The sequence below is a fragment of the Tachyglossus aculeatus genome, chromosome 5, assembly GCF_015852505.1.
Source record: "Tachyglossus aculeatus isolate mTacAcu1 chromosome 5, mTacAcu1.pri, whole genome shotgun sequence".
Classification (NCBI taxonomy): Eukaryota; Metazoa; Chordata; class Mammalia; order Monotremata; family Tachyglossidae; genus Tachyglossus; species Tachyglossus aculeatus.
In genome coordinates, this window is record NC_052070.1 from 28,764,047 (window position 1) to 28,790,300 (window position 26,254).

Consider the following 26,254-nt stretch of genomic DNA (forward strand, 5'->3'; position numbering starts at 1 on the left):
GCTTAGTACAGTGCTCTGCACGTAATAAGAGCTCAATAAATACGATTGACTATTATTCTGCAGCTGGCATGCTGGTTGCCCAGTGACCTCTGGAACAAAAAGTAACGAAAGGTGGTTGGTGGGAAGGCATGGAAGGCAAGAGAGAAGAGTTTTGTCTCTGGAGATGAAGTAACTAGGAGACCCCAAGGAAGATTTAGAGAGCAAATGATGGGGGTGGGGAGGGAGTGTTGAGTGGTCTAGTGGACAGTGTCTAGGCACTGGGAGCCGGAGGACATGGGTTCTAATAGAGAAGCAGCGTGGCTCAATGGAAAGAGTGCGGGCTTTGGAATCAGAGGTCAGGGGTTCAAATCCCGGCTCCGCCAATTGTCAGCTATGTGACTTTGGACAAGTCACTTCTCTGTGCCTCAGTTACCTCATCTGGAAAATAGGGAAGAAGACTATGAGCCCCCCGTGGGACAACTTCATCACCTTGTAACCTCCCCAGTGCTTGGAACAGTGCTTTGCACATAGTAAGTGCTTACTAAATGCCATTATTCTAGACTGTGAGCCCACTGTTGGGTAAGGACTGTCTCTATATGTTGCCAACGTGTACTTCCAGCGCTTAGTACAGTGCTCTGCACACAGTAAGAGCTCAATAAATACGATTAACATTGATTGATTGATTGATTTTATATTGTGTTAATATGTTTTGTTTTGTTGTCTGTCTCCCCCTTCCATACTGTGAGCCTGCTGTTGGGTAGGGACCGTCTCTAGATGCTCTGCACACAGTAAGAGCTCAATAAATACGATTGAATGAATTGTACGTATTTATTACTCTATTTTACTTGTACATATTTATTCAATTTTTATTTTGTTAATATGTTTTGTTGTCTGTCTCCCCCTTCTAGGCTGTGAGCCCACTGTTGGGTAGGGACCGTCTCTAGTTGTTGCCAACTTGTATTTCCCAAGCGCTTAGTACAGTGCTCTGCACACAGTAAGCGCTCAATAAGTACAATTGAATGAATGAATGAATTATTATTGTTATTATCATTATTATTATTATTATTATTATTAATACCAACACTGCCATACATTTGCTTTGTGACCTTGGGCAAAAGACTTCACTTCTCTGTGCCTCAGTTACCTCATGTAAATTGGGGATTAAGACTGTGAGCCCCATGCGGGACAGGGACTGTGCACAACCCGATTACCTTGTAACTGTATATCTGTAACGTTGTAACAGTATATATGTATATATGTTTGTACATCCTTATTACTCTATTTATTTTACTTGTACATATATATTCTATTTATTTTATTTTGTTAATATGTTTTGTTTGTTGTCTGTCTCTCCCTTCTAGACTGTGAGCCCGTTGTTGGGTACAGACCGTCTCTATACGTTGCCAACTTGTACTTCCCACGCACTTAGTACAGTGCTCTGCACACAGTAAGCGCTCAATAAATGCGATTGAATGAACGAATGAACTACCTCAGTGCTTTGAACAGTGCTTTACATTTAGTAAGTGCTAAACAAATTCCAGTATTATTATTATTAAGATTATTATTAAAAAGGTCATAGTGCTCTGAGATCCTCTCTGCCTCAGGCCCCAAGCAGTGCCCGAAAGCAGGGACAGGGAACAGGGTTCAAAAATGAAGCTATTCTAGGCCGGGCACGTCAGGGTTTCTGGGCGATGAAATAATACCGGACATCATGAGCGAGACTGGAATGAAATGGCAGCCCTGGGGGCCTCTTGTTCCACTGAATTGATTGATCCTGGCAACAGAGAAACCACTCAGGAAAAAGCAAAGCAGAACGGGCCCAAGACAGAGGTTGGGAAGCCACCATGTTAGCACTCAGTCATACACAGGCCCAGTGAAGCACAAAGAACACAACCTTGCTAAGGCAAGAATACTGGAGGTCATTTAAACTAGAATGCAGTTGAAATACTACAAGACCCAAACTGTGGTAATAAAATGAACTTGAGCTTCAGTGTCTAACTTCTAGGTAGGACCAAGCTCACCCTCTAGCCCTCTGGGATGATGATGCATATATTGTTATTATTATAATGGCATTTATTAAGCACTTACTTTGTGCAAAGCACTGTTCTAAGCACTGGGGAGGTTACAAGGTTATCAGGTTGACCCACGGTGGGGGGCTCACAGTCTTAATCTCCATTTTGCAGATGAGGTAACTGAGGCACAGAGAAGTTAAGGGACTTGCCTAAAGTCACACAGCTGACAATTGGCGGATTTGAACCATAACCTCTGACTCCAAAGCCTGTACTCTTTCCACTGAGCCACGCTGCTTCTCTCTATATAATTTTAGCATCATGAACAGTTGTGCCCCACTATGGACTTTGGCAGGCATGGGGCCAGGACAGATTGATCAATGTAGGCAGCCTGGGAAATTTCAGAAGTGATTGCAAGGGATTCAAGATGTCTTTTATAAGATCCTGTCTCTCACGTGGCACACCCTCCCTCTTCATATCCAACAGACAATTACTCTCCCCCCTCTTTCAAAGTCTTACTAAAGGCACGCTTTCTCCAAGAAGCCTTCCAGGGAAGCAGCGTGGCTCAATGGATAGAGCACAGGCTTGGGAGTCAGTGGTCATGTGTTCACATCTCAGCTCTGCCACTTGTCAGCTGTGTGACTTTGGGCAAGTCACTTAACTTCTCTGTGCTTCAGTTACCTCATCTGTAAAATGGGGATTAAGATTGTGAGCCCCACATGGGATAACCTGATCACCTTGTAACCTCCCCAGAGCTTAGAACAGTGCTTTGCACATAGTAAGTGCTTTTAGACTGTGAGCCCACTGTTGGGTAGGGACTGACTCTATATGTTGCCAATTTATACTTCCCAAGAGCTTAGTACAGTGCTCTGCACATAGTAAGCGCTCAATAAATACGATTGATGATGATGATAGTAAGCGCTTAACAAATACCAAAATTATTATTATTATTATTATTCTCTGACTAAAATCCTCATTTCCTCTTTTACCACTCCCTTCTGCACTGCCCTAGTACTTGCATTTGCACCTTTTATTCACCCCTCCCTCAACTCCAAGGCACTTATGTACAGATCCATAATTTATTTGTATTAATGTCTATCTCCCCTTCTATCTCCCCCACAGGGGACTCACAGTCTTCATCCCCATTTTACAGATGAGGGACCTGAGGCCCAGAGAAGTTAAGGGACTTGCCCAAAGTCACACAGCGGACAATTGGCAGAGCTGGGATTTGAACCCATGACCTCTGACTCCAAAGCCCAGGCTCTTTCCACTGAGCCACGCTTGGATCCTCTGTCAGACACTTTGCCACTTTTCACAGCTCTAGTCAGGGTGTTGATTTCAGTAAGAATTGGAGTGACTCAATCAATGTTTTTTATTGAGTGCTTACTGTGTGCCAGCACTGTACTAAGCCCCTGAGAGAGGACAACACAAGAAAGCTGGTAGAGTCATTCATTCAATCATATTTATTGAGAGCTTACTGTGTGCAGAGCACTGTACTAAGTGCTTGGGAAGTACAAGTACAAGTACAGTCCCTACCCAACAGCAGGTTCGCGGTCTAGAAGGGGGAGACAGACAACAAAACAAAACATGTGGACAGGTGTCAAGTCACCAGAATAAATAAAAATAAAGCTAGATACATCATTAACAAAATAAATAGAATAGTAAATATGTACAAGTAAAATAAATAGAGGAATAAATCTGTACGAACACATATACAGGTGCTGTGGGGAGGGGAAGGAGGTAGGACAAGGGGGAATGGGGAGGAGGAGAGGAAAAAGGGGGCTGTCTGGGTAGATGTGCTTCCTGCCCTCAAGAAGCTTACATCGAGTGGAAGAGTTTACAATCTAGTGGTGGCTAGAATTCATTTAAATTGATGGACAAAACCTTCTAGCTAAGGTGTCATTATTTATATTAGAAGTTGGGATGAGGAGATCACTGAAGGGTTGTGACTATCTCGCTAAGATTCCTTCTTTGTGATGATGGGGGAGCTATCACTTGAGAAGTACCATGGTCTATGGGAAAGAACATGGGTTGGGAGTCAGAGCACCTGAATTCTAATCTTGATTCTGCTGCTTCCTGGCTGTCCTTGGGCAAGTCACTTAACTTCTCAATACCTCAGTTTCTTCCTCCGTACAATGGAGATTGCCTCTCTGGGTCACACCTGGAGAGTTTAGTACCCTACCAGTCTCGGCTACGGGAGGGAGAGTCAAGCAGAGGCATACCCATTCCATTCCTAGCTTGGGCAGTGGCTAGCAAGTGGGAGGCAATCTGCTACAAGTCAAAACTCACCCATGCTGGGCAGCAATGGCGTGGGAGAGAGTTGAAAACGGAGACTTGAGTTTACTGCGCGGAAGGCGGCAATAGTAAACCACTTCCATATTTTTACCAAGAAAGCTCTCTGGATACACTACCAGAACGACTGCACATGGAGAGCAGGAAATTCTGGGAGATATGGGTCGAGTCGCCATGGGTTGGAAACGACTTGATGGCATAAGACACGACAAGACAATGGAGATTAAATACCTGTTCTTCCTTCCTTTTGAATTGTGAGCCCCCATTGTGGGGAAAGAACTATGCCTTAATAGTGAACTCCTCAAGGGCCTGAGACCGTGTCTGATTTCCACCCTTGTATTGTTTCCCAGTGCTTAGTACAGTGCTCTACACTGTAAGCATTTAATGAATACCTCTACTACTTCTACTACCACCACCACCACCACTGCATGACTATTGTGTATCTACCTCAGTGCTTAGTACAGTGCTTAGTAGATAGCAAGGACTTAGTGCTACAATTATTATTCAGTGGTGTCTTGGCCAGCATCAAAACTGGCCGCTGCTCAGCTCAGAGTTTTCAGAGAAAACTCAGACTTGAGCGTTTTTTGCAGAGACTTCTTAGAGCCTCTTCCACAGGCTCGTCCTCTGCCTCCCACTCCCTGTCTATGGGGTCCCCCTCAAGGCTCGGTTCTGGGTCCACTTCTATTCTCTATCTATACCCATTCTCTTGGATAATTTTTTCCTTCCATAATTTCAACTACTAGTTCTTTGCAGATGATTCCCAAATGTACATCTCCAGCTGTCACCTCTCTCCTTTCCAGGCTTGTGTTTCCTCCTGCCTTTAGGACCTGCCTTGAATGTCCTGATGATGCTTCAAGGTTAACGTGTCCAAAACAGACCTCCTCACATTCTCACCCAAACCCTGTCCTCCCCGTGACTTTCCCCACCCCGTTCGCTCTCGCCTGTCCCGCCATCGACCCCCGGCCCACGTCATCCCCCGGGCCTGGAATGCCCTCCCTCTGCCCATCCGCCAAGCTAGCTCTCTTCCTCCCTTCAAGGCCCTGCTGAGAGCTCACCTCCTCCAGGAGGCCTTCCCAGATTGAGCCCCTTCTTTCCTCTCCCCCTCGTCCCCCTCTCCATCCCCCCCGCCTTACCGCCTTCCCCTCCCCACAGCACCTGTATATATGTATATATGGTTGTACATATTTATTACTCTGTTTATTTATTTATTTATTTATTTTACTTGTACATTTCTATCCTACTTATTTTATTTTGTTGGTATGTTTGGTTCTGTTCTCTGTCTCCCCCTTTTAGACTGTGAGCCCACTATCGGGTAGGGACTGTCTCTATGTGATGCCAATTTGTACTTCCCAAGCGCTTAGTACAGTGCTCTGCACATAGTAAGCGCTCAATAAATACGATTGATTGATTGATTGATTGATTGTAGCTCTCTACACCACCACTGACCTCCCTGTCTCACAAGCCCGTAACCTTGGCATCATCCTTTACTCAACGCTCTCATTCAACCCATATATTCAGTCTATCACCAAATCCTGTTGGTTCTATCTTTAGAGCATTGCTAAAATCAGCCCTTTCCTTTCCATCCAAACTGCTACTACACTCCTCCAAACACTTACCTTATCCTGTCTTGACTATTGCATCAACCTCCTTGCCCCCGTTTCTCTCCATTCCAGTCCATATTTCACTCTGCTACTCGAATCATGTTTCTAAAATAAGTTTAGTGCATATTTTCCCACTCCTCAAGAACGTCCAGTGGTTGTCTATCCCCTACCACATCCAACAGAAGCTCCTCACCACTGGCTTTAAAGCACTCAATCACCTTGTCTCCTCCTATCTTCCCTTGCTGATTTCTTACTACAACCCAACACCTCACTTTGCTCCTGTAATGCCAATCTACTCACTAAACCTAAATCTCATCTCTCTCACCCCCTTGCCCTCATCCTGCCTCAGTCTTGGAACTCCTTTCTCCTTCATATCTCACAGATGAACACTCTCCCCTCCTTCAAAGACTTCTGGAAATCACATCTCCTCCCAGAGGTCTTCCCTGACTATGACTTCATTTCCCCTTTTCCCTCTCCCTTCTGCTTCACCCTCAGACTTGGATTTGTATCCTTCATTAATCCCACTGTAAACCCCACAACACTTTTGTACCTGCCATGATTTATTTTAACATCCATCTCCAGAGCACATGCAGACTCAGTGAGGCCAAAACAGGCACTTGCAGGTCACATACAGCTCACCCAAGATCAGTCATTTTCCCGTAAGTGGCCAGAATAAACAAGAGACTATCGGCAGTATTGGAGGTCTGGGTACCTCAGACCTTTTTTAAATGCTTCAAGGGGTTAAACACATGAGAATGATGTTAATAATAATAATAATGATGGTATTTGTTAAGCGCTTACTATGTGACAGGCACTGCACTAAGCACTGGGGTGGATACAAGCAAATCAAGTTGGACACAATCCTTGTTCCCAAGTGAGTTTCACAGTCTCAATCCCCATTTTCCTGCTGAGGTAATTGAGGCACAGAAAAGTGAAGTGACTTGCTCAAGGCCACACGTGGCTCAGTGGAAAGAGCACGGGCTTTGGAGTCAGAGGTCATGGGTTCAAATTCCGGCTCTGCCAATTAGCTGTGTGATTTTGGGCAAGTCACTTAACTTCTCTGTGCCTCAGTTCCCTCATCTGTAAAATGGGGATTAAGGCTGTGAGCCTCACGTGGGACAACCCGATCACCTTGTAACTTCCCCATTGCTTAGAACAGTGTTTGGCACATAGTAAGCACTTAATAAATGCTATTATTATTATTATTATTAAGTGGCGGAGCTGGGATTAGTCAATGATGGTCATTTTCTGGGCTGTGAAACACTTTGTATACATCACTGGACATGATCTAGCAGGGTGATCCACTCACCACACCCCTTTTTGTTATGCTTCTTTTGGAAAGGGTGAAAGATGGACAAACTTCTAAAACTCATGTCGAATTACTGGATGAGACTACTACAGAAATTTGCGATATCAGTCCAGCATATAGTTATCCTTCCTTCTATTCTAGCGCATTGGAAGAATGGATGTAAGCCATTGAAAGGGCAGTGGCAAAGTGGAAGATTAGGCCGCAACCTTTGCATGTTCTGTTTTCAGGGAAGATTTTAGCAATCTCAGATCAAGAAAAATTTCTCTTCTACTTGAGGTATTGTTGACTTTGGAAGCGGAGCACAACTGCATACATGGTGCATTATTTCTGAGTCCAGCCCATCCCAGTCTTTGCCTTCTCCCCTCCAGAGCGCAAGTTCCTGGTGGACAGGGATCATGCCTACCAACTCTAACATATTGTTCTTTCCCAAGAGCTTAGTACAGTCCCTTGAATACCACTGATTAATGGATTATCCAGGATTCAGAGAGGACACACCAAGGATAGTCCCTGGCTTTGTTTCTCAGACCCAGAGACCATCTATGAGAGATGTGGGTCCCACAGTCTTCCCAGAGAGCAGCTTTAGCTTGCAGTGGCAATGACTACTGAACAATGTGCCCTGCCGCTGGTCCTCTGCTTGTAGCACATCCATTCTGATTCACAGTGCGGGATGAACTTGAAAATGGAATTCCTCCTCACGTGAGCCGTGAAAGGATACCAACTGAGAAAGGTCACCCTTTAGTGGATACAGCAGAGGCCTGGGAGCAGAAGGACCTGGGTTCTAATTCTGGCTCCACCATTTGTCTGTTGTGTGATCTTGGGCAAGTCACTTCACTTCTCTAGGCTTCAGTTAGCTCATCTGTAAAATGGGAATTGAGTGTAAGCCCCATGTGGGACAGGGACTATGTCCAACTTGTATCTATCCCAGGACTTAGAGCAGTGCTTGGCACATGGTAAGGACATAACATGTATCATTTTTATCAGTATTAATTTTTCATGCTTCTTTGCGTATCACTACCACTTTGCTGTGGTCTGTCAACACCTTGAATTTGCAACAGATGTTAAGGCTGCTCAAAGGGAACTGTGGGAAAACCAAATACCTAGATGGTTGATGACTTAGCAGAGGGACAACAAGGCCCAATTTTTGTTTTTCACACTCCTTCCCTCTTCTTTCGCCACATCAACCATCTCAGCCTGAACAGATCTTACCAGGCTGCAGAGAGAGGACAGATAATTTGTTTCAGGTAGAAAAACTCAGTAAATATTAAGGAGAATGGGGGAAAAAATCCCCTTGATAAACATAGTGGTGGACAGTAGCACAACACTCACAGTCTGTCCTCAGGAAAAGTAGATGTGGATATTCTCCCTGACTTAAGAATTCTCATCAGGTATATCTGTCGTGAATGATCCCCAGTCAGGAAGCTAGCAGAGCCTGGATACTATTGTTCAGAAGTCAGATGGAAAGATGAAAAGTACTATAAAAATATGCCTGTTAGTCTTGAGGACACCAGTTTAGAGCAAAAGCTACCACCTGGCTTTGGGGCTATGACTGGATAGGAAATGTGGAATCCAGGGCTTTTAAACAAGGCATTACCCACAAGAATGGGTTGCAAATCCTACCCACTAGGCTAAAAAGATGTGTCAACTAGGGATGAAGGAGTTGGAGTTAGAAACTGGCAGCTCAATATTTCAATAAGCATATGCATGAGCAGGAGCTTTGAGGTGAGTGAGGAGGACTTTTGCTCTAAAAGGGACACCTACGCAGCCTGAGTTTGACAGATTCTTCTATATTATCGACAAATGCAGTCTCTGTGCGAAGCTGGCCAACTTAATTATGGCATGGAGGGCACAGATCGATGGATTCAACTTAACCAGTTGAAATCGTTCTTGGGAGAGAAACTGACTTAATAATTATGGTATTTGTAAAGCACTTACTATACGTCAGGCACTGTACTAAGCACTGAATAATATTTGTGATATTTGTTGAGTGCACACTGTACTAAGCGCTGAACAATAATTGTGGTATTTGATAATGATGATGTTATTCATTAAGCGCTTACTCTGTGCCAAGCACTGTTCTAAGCACTGGGGTATATACAGGGTAATCGGATTGTCCCATGTGGGGCTCACAGTCTTAATCCCCATTTTACAGATGAGGTAACTGAGGCACAGAGAAGTTAAGTGACTTTGCCCAAAGCCAAACAGCTGACAAGTGGCGGAGCTGAGATTAGAACCCACGACCTCTGACTCCCAAGGCCATTCTCTTTCCACTGCTTGCTATGTGCCAGGCATTCTACTAAGCGCTGGGGTAGATAATAATAATGATGGCATTTATTAAGTGCTTACTATGTGCAAAGCACTGTTCTAAGCACTGGGGAGGATACAAGGTGATCAGGTTGTTCCACAGGAGGCTCACAGTCTTAATCCTCATTTTCCAGATGAGGGAACTGAGGCCCAGAGAAGTGAAGTGACTTGCCCAAAGTCACTCAGCTGACAATTGGCAGAGCTGGGATTTGAACCCATGACCTCTGATTCCAAAGCCTGGGCTCTTTCCACTTAGCCACATGGGTAGATGCAAGGTAATCAGGCTGTACATAGTCCCTGATCTACATGGAAGCTCACAGTGTCAATCCCCACTTTACAGATGAGGTAACTGAGTCATGGAGAAGTGATGTGACTTGCCCAAGGTCATACAGCAGGCTACTGGTGGAGCTGGGTTTAGAACCCATGACCCTCTCACTCAGAAGGGACCCCTTCCCATGCAGTATCCTGGGGAGACTTGAATACTGATAACAGGATAACAGCACTGGCCTAGGGGGGTCAGAGGACCTGGGTTCTAATCCTAGCTCTATCAATTGCTTGCTATTTAACCCAGGGCAAATCACTTAATATCTCTGTGACTAAATTTCCGTATCTGTAAAATGGGATTACCTACCTGTTTTCCCTCCTACTTAGACTTTGAGGTTTAGTACAGTGTTCTGCACACAGTAAGCGCTCAATAAATATAACTGAATGAATGAATGTGGGACAGAGACTGTCCCAACCTGGTTAACTCCTATCTACCCCAGTGCTTAGACCCATGCTTGACACATAATAAGCATTTAACAAATATCATAGTAATAATAACGATAATAATGTCAGCCAGACACCAGAGATAATTTCAGAGAAGCAGCGTGGCGCAGTGGAAAAGAGCACAGCCTTTGGAGTCAGAGGTCATGGGTTCAAATCCTGGCTCTGCCAATTGTCAGCTATGTGACTTTGGGCAAGTCACTTAACTTCTCTGTGCCTCAGTTACCTCATCTGTAAAATGGGGATTAAGACTGTGAGCCCCCCGTGGGACAACCTGATCACCTTGTAACCTTCCCAGTGCTTAGAACAGTGCTTTGCACATAGTAAGCACTTAATAAATGCCATTGTTATTATTATTATTATTATTATTCAGAGAACTGGCCCCTCCCGGGAACATAGAACAGCTATTATTTGCTATTGAAATGAATTATGAATTATTATGATTGGTTACTTGTTGGTTTCTTGGAATTTCTTATTCTTTGCCTTTTTAATGGTATTTATTAAGCACTTACTAAGTGACAAATGGCGTTCTGAGCGCTGGGGTCGTTACAGGTCAATTAAGTCAGACACAGTCCCTTTCCTGCAGGGACTAAATAGGAGGGAAAACAGGTATTGAGTCCTTACTGTTGAAGAAACAGAAGCACAGAGATGTTAAGTGACTTGGCCAAGGTCGCGCAGCAAGCAATGCACAGAGCTGGAATTTGCACCCAGGTCCTCTGATTCCAAGTCCTGGGCTCTTTCCACAAGGCCTTACTGCTTCTTTGCCTTCAGTTCTCATTATTTCCTGGAGGCTATGCTCACTGTGTTCAGGGAATATGTTTATTGTTGTACTGTACTCTCCCAATACAGTGCTCTGCACACAGTAAGCGCCTAATAAATACGACAATGAATGAATGAATATAAGCACATGCATAAATTCAACTGTGCTGGTCAGTACTGTGAACCATCTCTAAGTACACCTTTAGTAGACCGTACAGCTTTAGTACCTAAAATTGTGTTTCTTTGTATGCTTCACCCCGTGCTATCTGAGGCAATGACAATCAAGAACCAGCTCAGAGTCCAAAGCCACTGAAGGCTCTCCACAGTCAATCAATAAACCAATCAATAGTACTTACTGAGCACCTACTGTGCAAAGAGCACTGGACTAAGCACTCGGAAGAGTCCTGTAGCATTAATAGACACAATTTTGACTTGGAGGAGTTTCCACTCTATCAGGAGAAACAGGCACTGAAATAAAATTCAGGTAAGAGGAAGCGACGGAGTTTAAAGGTGTGGAAAAGAAAGAGACAGCACCCTGCCATCCCGTCAGACTTGCCACAGTGAGCTGGAAAGGGAGGGGTAATTGGAGAAACAGGTGTTCCCTGAAGGAAGGAGAAGAAGGTGCCTTCTGAGCCGCTCTCTCCCCAAGAGTTGGCTGGTGTTCTGAGGGGGCGCGCACTTAGTTGAGTCATCATCATCATCATCAATCGTATTTATTGAGCGCTTACTATGTGCAGAGCACTGTACTAAGCGCTTGGGAAGTACAAATTGGCAACATATAGAGACAGTCCCTACCCAACAGTGGGCTCACAGTCTAAAAGGGGGAAATATGGAAATGGAAGGTTTGCCTTCCATTAATATGGAAGGCAAAAGACCGCAGGGACTTTCGAGGAGCTGTGGCACAGCAGCGGCACAATGCTGCAGCATTCTGTTGGGCTGTAAATGGAGCCAGCATCTAAAAACTGTTGCATTTACTTGGCGGCGTGCTCATTGCCCTCCATGCACCGGTGGGAAGAAGCACGACTGACAGGGATGAGAGCGCTAGAAATGAGTTCCTTGGAGCAGGTTTTCTGTCCTGGAGTCCAGGGGAGAGCCCTGTCAGAGCAGGGGTATCAAGGTTGGCCATAGTCTGGTGTTAGAGGATGACTTTCTGCTTCAGTGTGATGGGAGAGGGACAGGGGTGAGGAAGAGGGAGGGAACTTTGGCCGGGCCTTGTTGCGGAAAGGTTCAGGCCTGTTTTTCCATTCACGACGCTGTTTGTCCCCTCTGGAGAGTCTCAGCTATGGGACGGAAAGTCAAGCAGAGGCCTACCCATTCCATTTCTAGCTTAAGCAATGGCTAGCAAGTGGAAGGCAATCTGCTATTAGTCGAGACTCACCTGTGCTGGGCAGCGGTGGCACGGGAGAGAGTCGAGGGTGGCGACTCAAGTTTACCGTGTGGAGGAAGGCAGTGGTAAACGACTTCCGTATTTTTGCCAGGAAAACTGTATGGATCCGCTACCAAAGCGATTGCAGATGGATGTGGGGCGTTCTGGGAGAGATGTGTCTGTGGGGTCACTGTGGGTCAGAGAGGACTGGACAGCATAAGACAAGACAAGATGCTGTTTGTTCTTTGTCATCTACTCTTGAGCGTGGCTCAGTGGAAAGAGCCCGGGCTTTGGAGTCAGAGGTCATGGGTTCGAATCCCGGCTCCACCACAAGTCTGCTGTGTGACCTTGGGCAAATCACTTAACTTCTCCGAGCCTCAGTTACCTCATCTGTAGAAATGGGGATTAAGACTGTGAGCCCCACGTGGGACAACTTGATCACACTGTATCCCCCCCCAGCACTTAGAACAGTGCTATGCACATAGTAAGTGCTTAACAAATGCCATTATTAATTAATTAATTACTCTCTTATCCCTTGTCAGCGATTTACACTTCTGTCTGGGATTAAGGGTGCGGCCCGTGGCTACCTCTGTGTGTCCTTAGCAGCTGATACTGCTGGGCTGGGCCACTTGAGAAGCAGTGTGGCCCAGTAGGAAGAGCCTGGGCCTGGGCCTTCTAGACTGAGCCCTTTGTTGGGTACCGACCATCTCTATATGTTGCTGATTTGTACTTTCCAAGCGCTTAGTACAGTGCTCTGCACACAGTAAGCGCACAATAAATATGATTAAATGAATGAAAGAAAGGAGACCTAATCCACCAATTGCCTACTATGGCCTTGGACAAGTCACTTAACTTTTCTGTGCCTCAGTTTCCTCATTTGTCAAATGGGGATTCAATGTCTGTTCTCCCACCCCCCCTACTTAGAATATGAGCCCCATGTGGGACAGGGACTGTGTCCAAAGTGCCTGTACTGTATCTACCCCAGTGCTTAGTTCAGTGCATGGCACAAATAAGTGCTTAAAAGAATACTGCCACTGTTTTTTTACACCACTGCCAAGCAGGGTAGGCATTTCTGCCGGAAAATATTTTTGCCCCGCCATTGCAATTCCTATAATGTAGCAGTATTGGAACATTCCAGGGTTTAAGTATGATGATAGCCCACTGTTGTGTAGGGACCGTCTCTATGTGTTGCCAGCTTGTACTTCCCAAGTGCTTAGTACAGTGCTCTGCACACAGTAAGCGCACAATAAATAGGATTGATTGATTGATGATAGAATTCACTGTAAATCATTTTGGCTCTGTTGCACCTGGGAAATTGTAAGCTCTTCAAGGGCAGAGATTGTTGCCTCTAACTCTTCCAACCACTTGATACACTGCTCTGCACAAAATAGTTGCTTAGTAAATGATACTGATTGAAATCAGGAGATTGGTAGTAGGAAATCCTCTAGATGGTCAGCTTGTTGTGGGCAGGGACTATGAAACAATAATAATGATGGAATTTGTTAAGTGCTTACTATGTACCAAGAACTGTTCTAAGCACTGAGGTAGGTGCAAGGTAATCAGGTTGTCCCTCATGGGGCTCACAATCTTTAATCCCCATTTTCCAGTTGAGGTAAATGAGACACAGAGAAGTGAAGTGACTTGACCAAAGTCACACAGATGACAAGTGGTGGAGCCGGGATTAGCACTCACGACCTCTGACTCCCAAGTTAGATGGTACTCTCTCAAGGACTTAGTCCAGTACTCTGTACGCAGTAAGCATTCAATAAATATTGATTGTTTGGGTGGTAATTAAATGGTTGGGCTGATGAAGTGTGAAAACATTGAGAAGAAGCATGGCATCGCTAATAGAGCCCAGGTCCAGGAATCAGAAGGACCTAGGTTCTAAATCCTGGCTCCAACACCTGTCTGCTGTGTGACCTTGGGGAAGCCACTTCACTTCTCTGTGCCTCAGTTGCCTCATGTGTAAAGTGAAGACTGTGAGCCCCATGTGGGACAGGTTGGGACAGGGACTGTGTCCAACCTGATTAGCTTGTACCTACCCCAGTGTTTAGAACAGTGCCTGTCACATAGTAAGCACTTAATGGGTACCGTCATTATCATTGTTTAGGAAGTTTAAAGGTCATGGGTAATTTGAGAATGAGGATCCCCTCGTCTCCCAGGGGACAGTTGCACACTTTCACGGACATTTTCTGCAGAGATTTGAGCCAAAGAGGAAGATGACAGAGTTCAGTGCCACAGTTGAATCCAGAAATCCTCCTATTGGTTTTCTGGGAATCCTGACGTCGGCACCCATCTCCAGGTCCAGAGGGGAGGAAAACCACATGGAAGCAGCATGGCCTTGTGGAAAGAGTACAGGCCTGGAAGTCGGGACCTGGGTTCTGATCCCGGATCCACCATTTATCTGCCGTTTGACCTTGGGCAAGTCATTTCACTTCTCTTTGCCTCTGTTTAAGTATGTGTACTACCCATCGAGCCACATGACTCATCCAAGAAAGGATGATGAAATAAAAAACCGTACCAGAAAGTGGTCCATTGTGACATCGAACCAAATCTCTGGAGAGATGTTTACCATTATATTTTATATCCAGTTTCATGGAGTTAGTGCTTCACGAAACAAGGGCACTTGAATTATTCTGATCTATCCTGCATTCCCCTTGACTCTGTTTCCAAAACCTTTTGCTTCTCAGGACCTGTCTTCACTCCACTCTCCTTGACCTGAATTTGACCTTAGTTGTATTTTCCTAGGGTTACCTGGAACGCATGAGTCCAACCTCTTGGGAAAATGGGAACAGTGAGATTTTCATCCTATTCCTATACAAACCAGGAGAGAGGCAGTATGGCCTCATGGATAGAGCACTGACCTGAAAATCAGAAGTACCTGGATTCTAATCCTGGCTCTGTCACTTGTTTGCTGTGTGACCTTGGGCAAGTCACTTAACTTCTCTGTTCCTCAATTATCTCATCTGTAAAATGGGGATTGATTGTGAGCCCCATATGGGACAGGGACTGTCCCCTAGCTGATTAGCTTGTATCTACCCCAGCACTTAGTACAGTGCCTAGCACATAGTAAGCACTTAACAAATACCAAAATTATTATCATCATTATAATTGAAAAAAAAAGACACCATTGTGAACTATAGTGTCATTCACAGGTCTGCAGTGCTGGCCCAGAATCCTCCTTTTGCCCAGAACTTGCAGTATCAGTAGGACTGGGAAGCACTGAACGGTTTCAAAACTGAGCTGTATATATGTATATATGGTTGTACATATTTATTACTCTATTTATTTATTTATTTATTTATTTTACTTGTACATATCTATCCTATTTATTTTATTTTGTTAGTATGTTTGGTTTTGTTCTCTGTCTCCCCGTTTTAGACTGTGAGCCCACTGTTGGGTAGGGACTGTCTCTATATGTTGCCAATTTGTACTTCCCAAGCGCTTAGTACAGTGCTCTGCACATAGTAAGCGCTCAATAAATACGATTGATGATGATACGATTGATGATAAACATGCTCTCACAGGTACTTCGAACATTATTAGTTAGCCATATTTATTGAATGCTTTTTGTTTGTGGAGCACCGTAGTAAGCTCTTGGGAGAGTACACTATACAAATAGACCCACTCCCTAACCACAACGAGCTTACAGTCTAGAGGGGAAGACAGTCTTGTCTTATGACATTTCCAACACATAGCAACTCCATGGACTCATCTCTTCCAGAATGCCACACGTCCATCTGCCTGCACTTGTTCTGGTAGTGTATCCATAGAGTTTTCTGAGTAAAAACGTGAAAGTGGTTTACCATTGCTTTCTTCCATGCAGTAAACTTGAGTCTACACCCTCGACTCTCTCCCATGCCACTGCTGCCCAGAACAGGGCAGTTTAGACTCACAGCGGATTGTCTTTCACTTGCTAGCCACTGTCCAAGCTAGGCACAGAATGGGTAGGCCTCTGACTGTCCCTCCCATAAGTGAGACTGGTAGAGTACTGGAAACTCTCCCTCTGCAATCCTGAGAGTAGGGGGAAACAGACATTAATATAAACAACATTATTACTGTGACAATTGGCCTAATGAAACAACTTCATTCGGAATGAAGCCTGTCTGCCTTATTTAGCTGGTACTTGGTATTCTTCCTGGATACTCCCATCTAGATAAGAATGAAGTATTATTTCTAGGTAGTAGTGAGGTGCTGCTCTTCTTTATCTTTAATTATCACATTTGCTGGTAGGCATGGCATAATGCACAGTGTTATTTTGGTAATTTGAGGGATTTGTGCTTGATATTCAGGTTAATTTATTGGGCCTTCTGGTCAAAAAAAAACTGGACTCTGTAATGCAGGTGGTGCCTGGAAGCTTTATTTCAATTCTTTGAGGCTGTAAAACTTAACTTTTGTACCGTTGCAGAAAAAAATACAACTGAGCAGTCTGTGAGGTAGTTTGTGCTGACGACTGGAACCTTTCCTTCGTGTACACATGAAGGCATATTCTTCCAGAGAGAAAAAGTCATTCTGTCAGCTTTTTGATAGCAGGAAAGATTTGCACGAGGCTGGCTCTCTTCCCTCGTGAATATAAGTGTTCCATATGGTAGGGATAAGGCTGGAGAAAGAAATAAAAAGAACTCATCTCCAGAACAATGAAAAATTTATAACGGGAAATTTCCACCGACTATTTCAGTACCCTGCTGAAAGTCACAGTTGATCACAGTAGTTGAAGGGACACTGAAGATAATGGGTTGTATGGGAATGATCTCCACCCTCCTTTGAAATCTAAACCAAATACCCAAAATCTAATCCTGAGACCCCAGAGGAGTCCAAGAGCTGAGATTTTGCTTCTCAGAAAGCAGAGATGCCACTGAATCAAATGGAGGGATGAAAGCACATTCGTTGCTTCAGATGTTTTGATTAACAACGCTCCTAGCAGAAAACCCTTTGAGACTTCAAATTGAATTAGAGAGAATAATTGTTCTAATCCCTTTGCCCGAAACAATCCTTCCTATTTATATCAGTTTTTGAACATGATTTCTGTAATCTGTTACCATGCTAGTGCTGCAGTTCTCTCCCTCCCTAAGCCAATAAACATCATGAAAAGCTACCTGATGTTTTCAAACTTCCCAGTCGAGGGGGAAATTAAAGAGTCCCAGTTTTTTCAACCCATGAAGGGATACAGGCGTCGAGATGTTCTGAGAGGGATGTGTAGTTGTGAAAAAAGTTAAAAGGCAGTGTGTTTCTCTCTCAAATGAAAACTTTGCTCGGTTTTCCTGAGAAGTCAGGACAGAGAAGTCTCTTGGGGCTTGCGAAGAGAGAAGGACTGATTCTAGAAATCAGCGACAGTTTCCTGGGCACCAAGGTCTGACAGAACTTTGAAGTTACTTTATTCTTTTTTGAAGAGTTGCAAAGGATCTGCTGCCTCTAAAGCATTCCTCAAGTGTAGCTGCATCACTCATTTGAACGTCTACAAATCCATTAAAAAAATGTTCAGTTTTGCTTTTTTATTGCATGGGCTGGGCTATAATGTACATGCCGCTTCAGGAAAAATCTGAAACACAATAAAAAAATTCAATCATACCGATCTTTTAAAAATGTCACCCATCAAAAGGAGCATAATGCAGATGGAACATTTTCTGCAAGGATTCTGATATCCTAGATTTTTAACTTTCCTTTGTAGGGTAAAAGGATAGGGAAAACTAGATGCTGTGGAAATAATTTGGATAGCCTGTTGTTGCCTCAAGCAACAGGCTGTTCAGATTTACAGGTAAAAGAGCTGTTTCTATTGTATATACCTGCTTCCTCAGAGACCAAATATCAGCCACCTTGCTGGTGACCTTGAAAATTCAAGGATGTCAAAGCAAAGACATTGCTTCAGCAGGAATAACACTGTCAGTTCATGCTTTTGAACCTCTCACATTAACAGTTGCCCCTTTCCCTGGTGGGATGGTTATTATTGTTATTATTTATTATTATTATTATTATTGTTATGTAAGTGCTTACTCTGTGTCAAGTGATAAGACACTAGCATCAAGCAGTGTTTTTCATATATTTTCAGTGGGGAAAATGGACAATAGGACCTGCTAACAATTACTCTATAAGAGAAGTAATGTGGCTTAGTGGAAAGACCATGGGCTTGGGAGTCAGTCACGGGTTCTAATCCTGGCTCTACCACTTGTCAGCTGTGTGACTTTGGGCAAGTCACTAAACTTATCTGTGCCTCGGTTACCTCATCTGTAAAATGGGGATTAAAACTGTGAGCTCCACGTCGGATAACCTGATAACCTTGTATCTACCCCAGAGCTAAGAACATTCATTCAATCGGATTTACTGAGCGCTTACTGTGTGTTTGGCACATAGTAAGCGCTTAACAAATACCATCATTATTATTATTATTATTATGAAATGGGACAGTGATACAAGCAGAGTGGCCTAGTGGGAAAAGCCTGTTCCTGGGAGTCAGAGGACCTGGAATCCAATCCTGACTCTGCCACATGTCTGTTGTGTGACTTTATGCAAGTCACTTCTCTGTGTCTCAGTTACCTCATCTGTAAAATGGGGGTTAAATCTTACTCCCTCATACTTAGATTAGACTGTAAGCTCATTGTAGGCATGGAACATGTGTACCAACTTTGTTACATTGTACTCTCCTAAGTGTTAATACAGTGTGGTGCTCACAGTAAGCACTCAGTGAATATCATTGATTGATTGATTGACTGCAAGCTCCATGTGATACAGGGATGGCATCTGACAGGATCAACTTGGTAGCCCTTAGAACAGTGCTTGACACCTAGTAAGCATTTAATAGATGCCATAATTATTTAAAGATACCATGAAGCAAAATAACTAACGGCATGACAGAGCAGTGGACAGGAGCGAAAGAGCTTCAGAAGGTAGATAATCATACAGTAATCAGAAATGGGATGACGATGTTATCCCAAAGGAGTATCCCAGAGGAGAGGCTTGGAAAGATCATGAGACAACAAGGAAGAAATGAAAACAGGACCAGTCAAAGAAGGTAATCTATGCAATGGTGTGGCCAGAGGCAGTTTTTATGGGATGGATGATACTGTTGGGCACGCATTAGTCTTTAATAGCTGCATTCGCACACCAGGACAAAACTCAGTGGCATCATCTTCAAACCCAAAGGACGGTTATTAAGTATCGCTGATTCAAGTTAAGAAAATGCCAGATAAGTCAATTGGTACCTCATGTATTTTGACTTCAGCACTCTAGAAAAAGATAGTGTCACAAAGGAAGAATGGTTCTGTGGAATTTTAAAACTCCAGGCAACACACCAAGTCTGACATCTTTTTCCAGCCCTTTTTCTGTTCTCATTTATCTAGCCTAATTGCTTTTATTTTTTTTTGCCCTTAAATTTCTCTGCCTCATCCCTCAGATAATACTTTGTTTCCTCTCCTTTCTATTTTTTTTATATTTCTTGGAATAGGTTTATCCAGGCATAAAATAAATATTTCTGTTTAATTGACTATTCATGTAGCTATTTTGCTTGTTTTTATTAAATTTTTCCCCTTTATTCACCCCCTCCCTCAGTCCCACAGCACTCATGGGCATAACTGTAATTTATTTATGTATTGCTATTAATGTCTGTCTCCCCCTCTACACTGCAAGCTCATTGTAGGCAGGGAATGTGTCTACCAACTCTGTTGCTATTGTAGTCTCCCAGGTGCTTAGAACAGTGCTGTGCACATAACACTCAAAAATATGATTGATTGATGTGGATCCAAAATGGTTCCTAACAATGAAAAATAGCGTCACTGATAATCATTTAGAGATAAACCTTGTTCAGGCCTGAGTCCCCCTAATTCCATCTCCTTGGCAAACCCAAGAGCTCACCCCCATTCATAGACAGGAGAGAAGCAGCATAGTGTAGTGGGTAGAGCATAGGCGTCAGAAGGTCATGGGTTCTAATCCTGGATTCACCACTTGCCTGCTGTGTGACCTTGGGCAAGTCACTTCACTTATCTGGACCTCAGTAACCTCATCTGTAAAATGGGGATTGAGACTGTGAGTCCCACATGGGACAGAGACTGTGTCCAACGCGATTTGCATATATCCACCCCAGGGCTTAGCACGGTGCCTGGAACATAGTAAGAACATAAGAAATACAAAAATTATTACTAGAAATTAGTTCATTAAAAGCAGTTGAGCACAACAGGCACTTGTCTGAGGGACTGTGAGTTTCACAACTATTATCTGGAGTTTGAGAGCTGTCCACGTGTCATTGTGCCCTGATACTGTGGGTCCGTTTTCCTATTGTCTACTTATAATAATAATAATAATTGTGGTATTTGTTAAGAGCTTAATATGTTCCAGGTACTGTACTAAGCAATGGGGTGGATACAAGCAAATCGGATCAGATAGAGTCCCTGTCCCACGTGGTGCTCACAGTTTTCATCCCCCATTTACACTTGAGGTAGCTGAGACACAGGTAAATTAAGTGACTTTCCCAAGGTCATTCAGCACACAAGTGGTGAAGCTGAGATTAGAAACCAGGACCTTCTGACTCTCAGGCTGGTGCTCTATGCACTAAGAGGAGAAGCAGCGTGGCTCAGTGGAAAGAGCACGGGCTTGGGAGTCAGAGGTCATGGGTTCTAATCCTGGCTCCGCCACTTATCGGCTGTGTGACTTTGGACAAGTCACTTAACTTCTCTGTGCTTCAGTTACCTCATCTGTAAAATGGAGATTAAGACTGTGAGCCTCATATGGGACAACCTGATCACCTTGTATCCCCCCAGCACTTAGAATAGTGCTTTGCACATAGTAAGCACTTAACAAATACCATCATCATCATTATTATTATTATTACTAAGCCACTCTGCTCATCATAGAAGAAAAAGAAGTAGCGTGATCTGGAGGAAAGAACTGGGGCCTGGGAATCAGAGGTTCCACAGCTTGCCTGTTGTATGAACTTGGGTTAGTCATTTCACTCCTCTGTGATTCAATTTCCTCCTCTGTAAAATGGGGATTTAATGCCTGTTCTTTTTCCTACTTAGACTGTAAGCTCCAGGCAGAGACTGGTGTCCAATCTATATCTACCCTAGATCATAGTCAGTGCTTGGTACATAGTAAGTGCTTAACAAATACCACGAGTAATGATTACTATTATTGCATCATATGGAGTGTCAGAAGTCCCTTGCCAAGTTAACGAGAGTCCCCCATGTTTAGGAAGCTTTGGGAACGTGAAGAAAATTTGTTTAGCCGGTAGGATTATTTTGGATAAAGCAGTGTGGCTTATTGGAAAAGGCATGGGTCTGGGGGCCGGAGATCAGAGTTCAAATTCTAGCTCCAATGTTTGCCTGCTGTGTGGGCTTGAATAAGTCATTTAACTTCTCAGAGCCTCAGTTTTATCATCTGTGAAATGGGAATTATATACCCATTTTCCTTTCTCCTTAATCTGTGAGCACCATATGAGACAGAGATTGTGTCTGATCTGATTATTCCGCATCTATCCCAGAGCTCAGCACCAGCCTTAGAACATATTAAGCACTTAACAAAGCTCACGATTATTATCATTACTGCTATTTTCAAGGAGTAAGCATTGGATAATAGTATGCCTGTCATGATTCTGTAAACTAATTTGCAAAGGCTACAAAACTATGTATAGCCAAGATTAAACTCGCTCCTCTGAGAATGAGACATTTACCCAATCTGTCCATCTCCTTTTCAACTGTGACATTTATAAAGACTTGTAACGATGAAAAAGTGTAACACTGGTGGCATGGAAATCCTAGCTGAAGCTAAGCCTTTCTTCTAACCGCATTCTGAAGAAGACGCCCCTCATTGCCAGATAGCCAGAGAGCCTAATATCTAATTGGACTCCAAAACATTTTTATCGTGCAGATTCTATTATCTGAACAATTGTTCTGACTTGCCACAGACTCCTCCAGTGGAACAGGGAAATTAACACTGAAACCCAAACTGCCTTCTCTCTCCTATGTGATACAGGACAGAAAAGTCAGAAAATAGCTGCTGTTCAGGATTGAAATCACCTGGCGGGAAGGATTGTGTCCACCCACTCTACTGTATTGCACTCTTTCAATTGTTTAGTACAGTGCCCAGCACATAGAGTTCATTATCAATTACTGGTATTTATTTTAATAGCATGCTAAGTGCTTACAGTGTGCTAAGTACTATACTAAATCCTGGAGTAGATACAAAATAATCAGGTTGGACACAGTCCACGTCCCTCATGGGGCTCACTGTCATAATCCCTAATTTACAGATGAGGTGACTAAGCACAGAGAAGCGAAACGACTTGCCCAAGCTCCCACAGCAGACAGGTGGTAGAATCAGGATTAGAACCCAGGTCCTCTGATTCCCAGGCCCATTCTGCTTCCCATGAGCATTTAGCTGTGAGTAGAACACTGTACTAAAGTGCTTGGGTGAGTACCTGACCTGTTCTCAAGGAGCTTTCAATCTAGTGGATAAAAAAAATAGCATCAATTGATTTGAAATACATTTTTTCTTGCCTACAAAGCCCAAAACATGGTAAAAGACAAAACAACACAAGCCCCCCCCCCCCCCACCCCCCCCCAAAGAAAATACCCCTAGTGATAAGAGCCTGATCCTTAAAAGTCAACCACTCGGGCAAGTTAACATTTCTGATCCTCAGTTACCTCATCTGTAAAATGAGAATTAAGACAGTGAGCCCTGTGTGGGACAGGGACTATGCCCAACCCAATTTTCTTGCATCTACCCCAGCGCTTAGTACAGTAGCACAATTATTATTTTCTGCCAATGCTTCAAATTCTTTCTGACATATTGAGATTTTCTGATACTCCATAGGGTCTAAGTATCACTCAGATGGAAATGAAGAAATGCTTCTTGATGAAAGAAAAAGGTCCCTAGGACCTGCTGGCAGATTCCCTTCCTAAATCACTTCTCTTCCTTGAACTCATCCTCTAGTTTGGTGAAACATGATTGCTCACTGTCATCTCCTGGGACAGCCTAAGTTCTTTTCCAAAAAGCAATCGAACAAGGACAGTGTCCAGACCTCTGAATTAAATGTTGACAATTCGATGATGGAACATAAACTCGGAAAATACCATCTAATGCTGACTCATTAATTTGGACGGCCAACCTTCTGGTCTTGTCAGTTTCTGTTTAACGGAGATGACATATCATTCAGGAGCAGGCATTAATAATTCTACTTCAAATATTGTTCTCCTGCCTCTGTGAGCACATTGCTTTCAGCATTCTCCTATGTAATCAATTTCTTTTATGCCTCCATTGCTCTTAACCTGGAGTTGAGGATGGGATTGATGTCGGCAATCTGGTGTGCTCCTTTTAGGAATTAAATGACAAAATAAGAAAAGACTGATATTCATAGCTTTTTTCTAAACAAAGCTTTCTTACTTATCATCACCACAATTATTTTGGGGTTTTTTTCTCTGAAGAGATCAAATCCAATGGCTCCTAGTCTGTCCTAATCCTCCTCAACCTCTCAGCTGCCTTTGACACTGTCGACCTTCCCCTTCTACTCAACACACTATCCAACCTTGGTTTCACAGACTCCGTCCCCTCTTGGTTCTCCTCTTATCTCTCTGGCCATTCATTCTCAGTTTCCTTCACGGGCTCCTCCTTCCCCTCCCATTCCCTTACTGTAGGGGTTCCCAAAGTGTCAGTTCTTGGTCCCCTTCTGTTCTCCATCTATATTCATTCCCTTGGTGAACTCATTTGCTCCCACGGCTTCAACTATCATCTCTATGCTGATGACACCCAAATCTACATCTCCACCCGTGTACTATCTCCCTCCCCCCAGGCATGTATCTCCTCTTCCTTCAGGACATCTCCATCTGGATGTCTGCCTGCCATCTAAAACTCAACATGTCCAAGACTGAGCTCCTTATCTTCCCTCCCAAACCCTGCCCTCTCCCTGACTTTCCCATCACTGTGGATGGCACTACCATCCTTCCCATCTCACAAGCCCGCAACCTTGGTGTCATCCTCAACTCCGTTCTCTCATTTACCCCACACATCCAATCTGTCACCAAAACCTGCCAGTCTCACCTCCACAACATTGCCAAAATCCACACTTTCCTCTCTATCCAAACTCTACCTTGCTGGTTCAATCTCTCATCCTATCCCGACTGGATGACTGCATCAGCCTCCTCTCTGATCTCCCATCCTCCTGTCTCTCCCCACTTCAATCTATACTTCACTCTGCTGCCCAGACTGTCTTTCTGCAGAAGCACTCTGGACATGTCACTCCCCTCCTCAAAATTCTCCATTGTTTGCCTGTCAACCTTTGAATCAAGCCAAAACTCCTCATTCAGCTTCAAAGCTCTCCATCACCTCGCCCCCCTCCTACCTCACCTCCCTTCTGTCCTTCTATAGCCCAGCCCACACACTCTGCTCCTGTGCTGCTAACCTCCTCACTGTGCCTCGTTCTTGCCTGTCCCACCATCAACCCCCAGCCCACGTCCTGCCTCTGACCTGGAATGCCCTCCCTCCACACATCTGCCAAGCTAGCTCTCTTCCTCCCTTCAAAGCCCTCCAAGTTGTGAACAAAGTGGCCAAGCAAAGAGAGAAATGGACTTGATCTCCAGCTACAAATAAAATAGCTTAAATAGCGAAGTGCCCAGCTATATAGCTCAAAAGCTCGGTTGTGTTGTTTGGAGTCCATCCATTCATATTTTTCTAAGCTAAATTCACCCTTAATGTAAATGCCCTGTGACTTTACCAGGAGCATTGTGCAAAATGATGCTGGGAAATTTACTAAACAGCCATTCTTGCCCATAGTAATAGAAAAGTAATCATTAAGTCCTCACATGTCTGTGGCCCCTTGATAAATGTTATTAGAGAATAGTAGGAACAGACACAACCCCTGCTCATCAGGAATTTTCATTCTATCACTAAGGTAGCAATCTGAATGATTTGCTGCATTTCATAAAAGAGGTTAAATCCGATTAGCCACCTATATTTACGTCCCAATCAATTTCAGTGATGGAGACGGTGAGCGGGTCTGAAGGAGGCAGGAGATTTTAGGGAGGGAGATTCAGGGCAGACAGTCAAAGCAGAAGAAGGGGGTAGTCCTAGTTCTTGGTTCCTGCTTGTTCCCTGGCCATGGACCCAGCCCTTGGCTTCTTTGGCAGGTGGGTTTCATTTCAAAACTGGCACCTTTTCCACATCAGTCCTGTGGCTCCCTGCACCCCGTGGGACTGCAGAGCAGTCGACTGACTGACTTACCTTAGACTATAAACTCGTTGTGGGCAGGGATTGTGTCTGTTTATTGTTATATTGTACACTCCCAAGCGCTTAGTACAGCTCTCTGCAGGAAATAATAATAATAATTATGGTATTTGTTAAGCGTTTACAATATGCAAGGCACCGTACTAAGCACGGGGGCGAATACAAGCAAATCGGGTTGGACACAGTCCCTGTCTCCTATAGGGCTTACAGTCTTAATCCCCATTTTATAGATGAGGTCACTGAGAAACAGAGAAGTGAAGTAACTTGACCAAGGTCACACAGCAGACAAGTTGTGGAGCTGGCATTAGAACCCAGGACCTTCTGTATCCAAACACTCAATAAATATGATTGACAAACTGGCTGACTGACTCTAGACTGTAAACTCGTTGTGGGCAGGGACTGTGTCTATTTATTGTTACGGTGTACTCTCCCAAGCGCTTAGAACCAGGTTCTGCTCACAGTAAGTGCTTAATAAATACTGGCTGGCTGGCTGCTTTTGAAGCCCTCAGTGTGACAGTAGTAAGGAGGGTTGGAGGGACACAGATCCACGTGTGTCCTTGGGCAGTGGTTGCCCCTCACCACACTCTGGGGCAAGAAGGAGGCTTCTACGGGAAAGCGTTGTGTTGTTTCAGCCAAGGTACCTTAAGCTTTCTAACCAATCTTTTGAATA

At 44.0% G+C, this 26,254-nt stretch overlaps 1 protein-coding gene and 1 non-coding gene across 2 annotated transcripts in view; both read left to right on the top strand.

Annotated features, from left to right (window-relative positions):
• CCDC102B (coiled-coil domain containing 102B) overlaps positions 1–26,254 on the top strand; it is a 567,334-nt gene that overhangs the window by 143,711 nt on the left and 397,369 nt on the right. The gene's annotated exons all lie outside the window — the stretch shown is intronic.
• LOC119929285 lies at positions 4,132–4,267 on the top strand. The gene has a single exon (XR_005451417.1). It is a non-coding gene; the product is annotated as a small nucleolar RNA SNORA7 (small nucleolar RNA).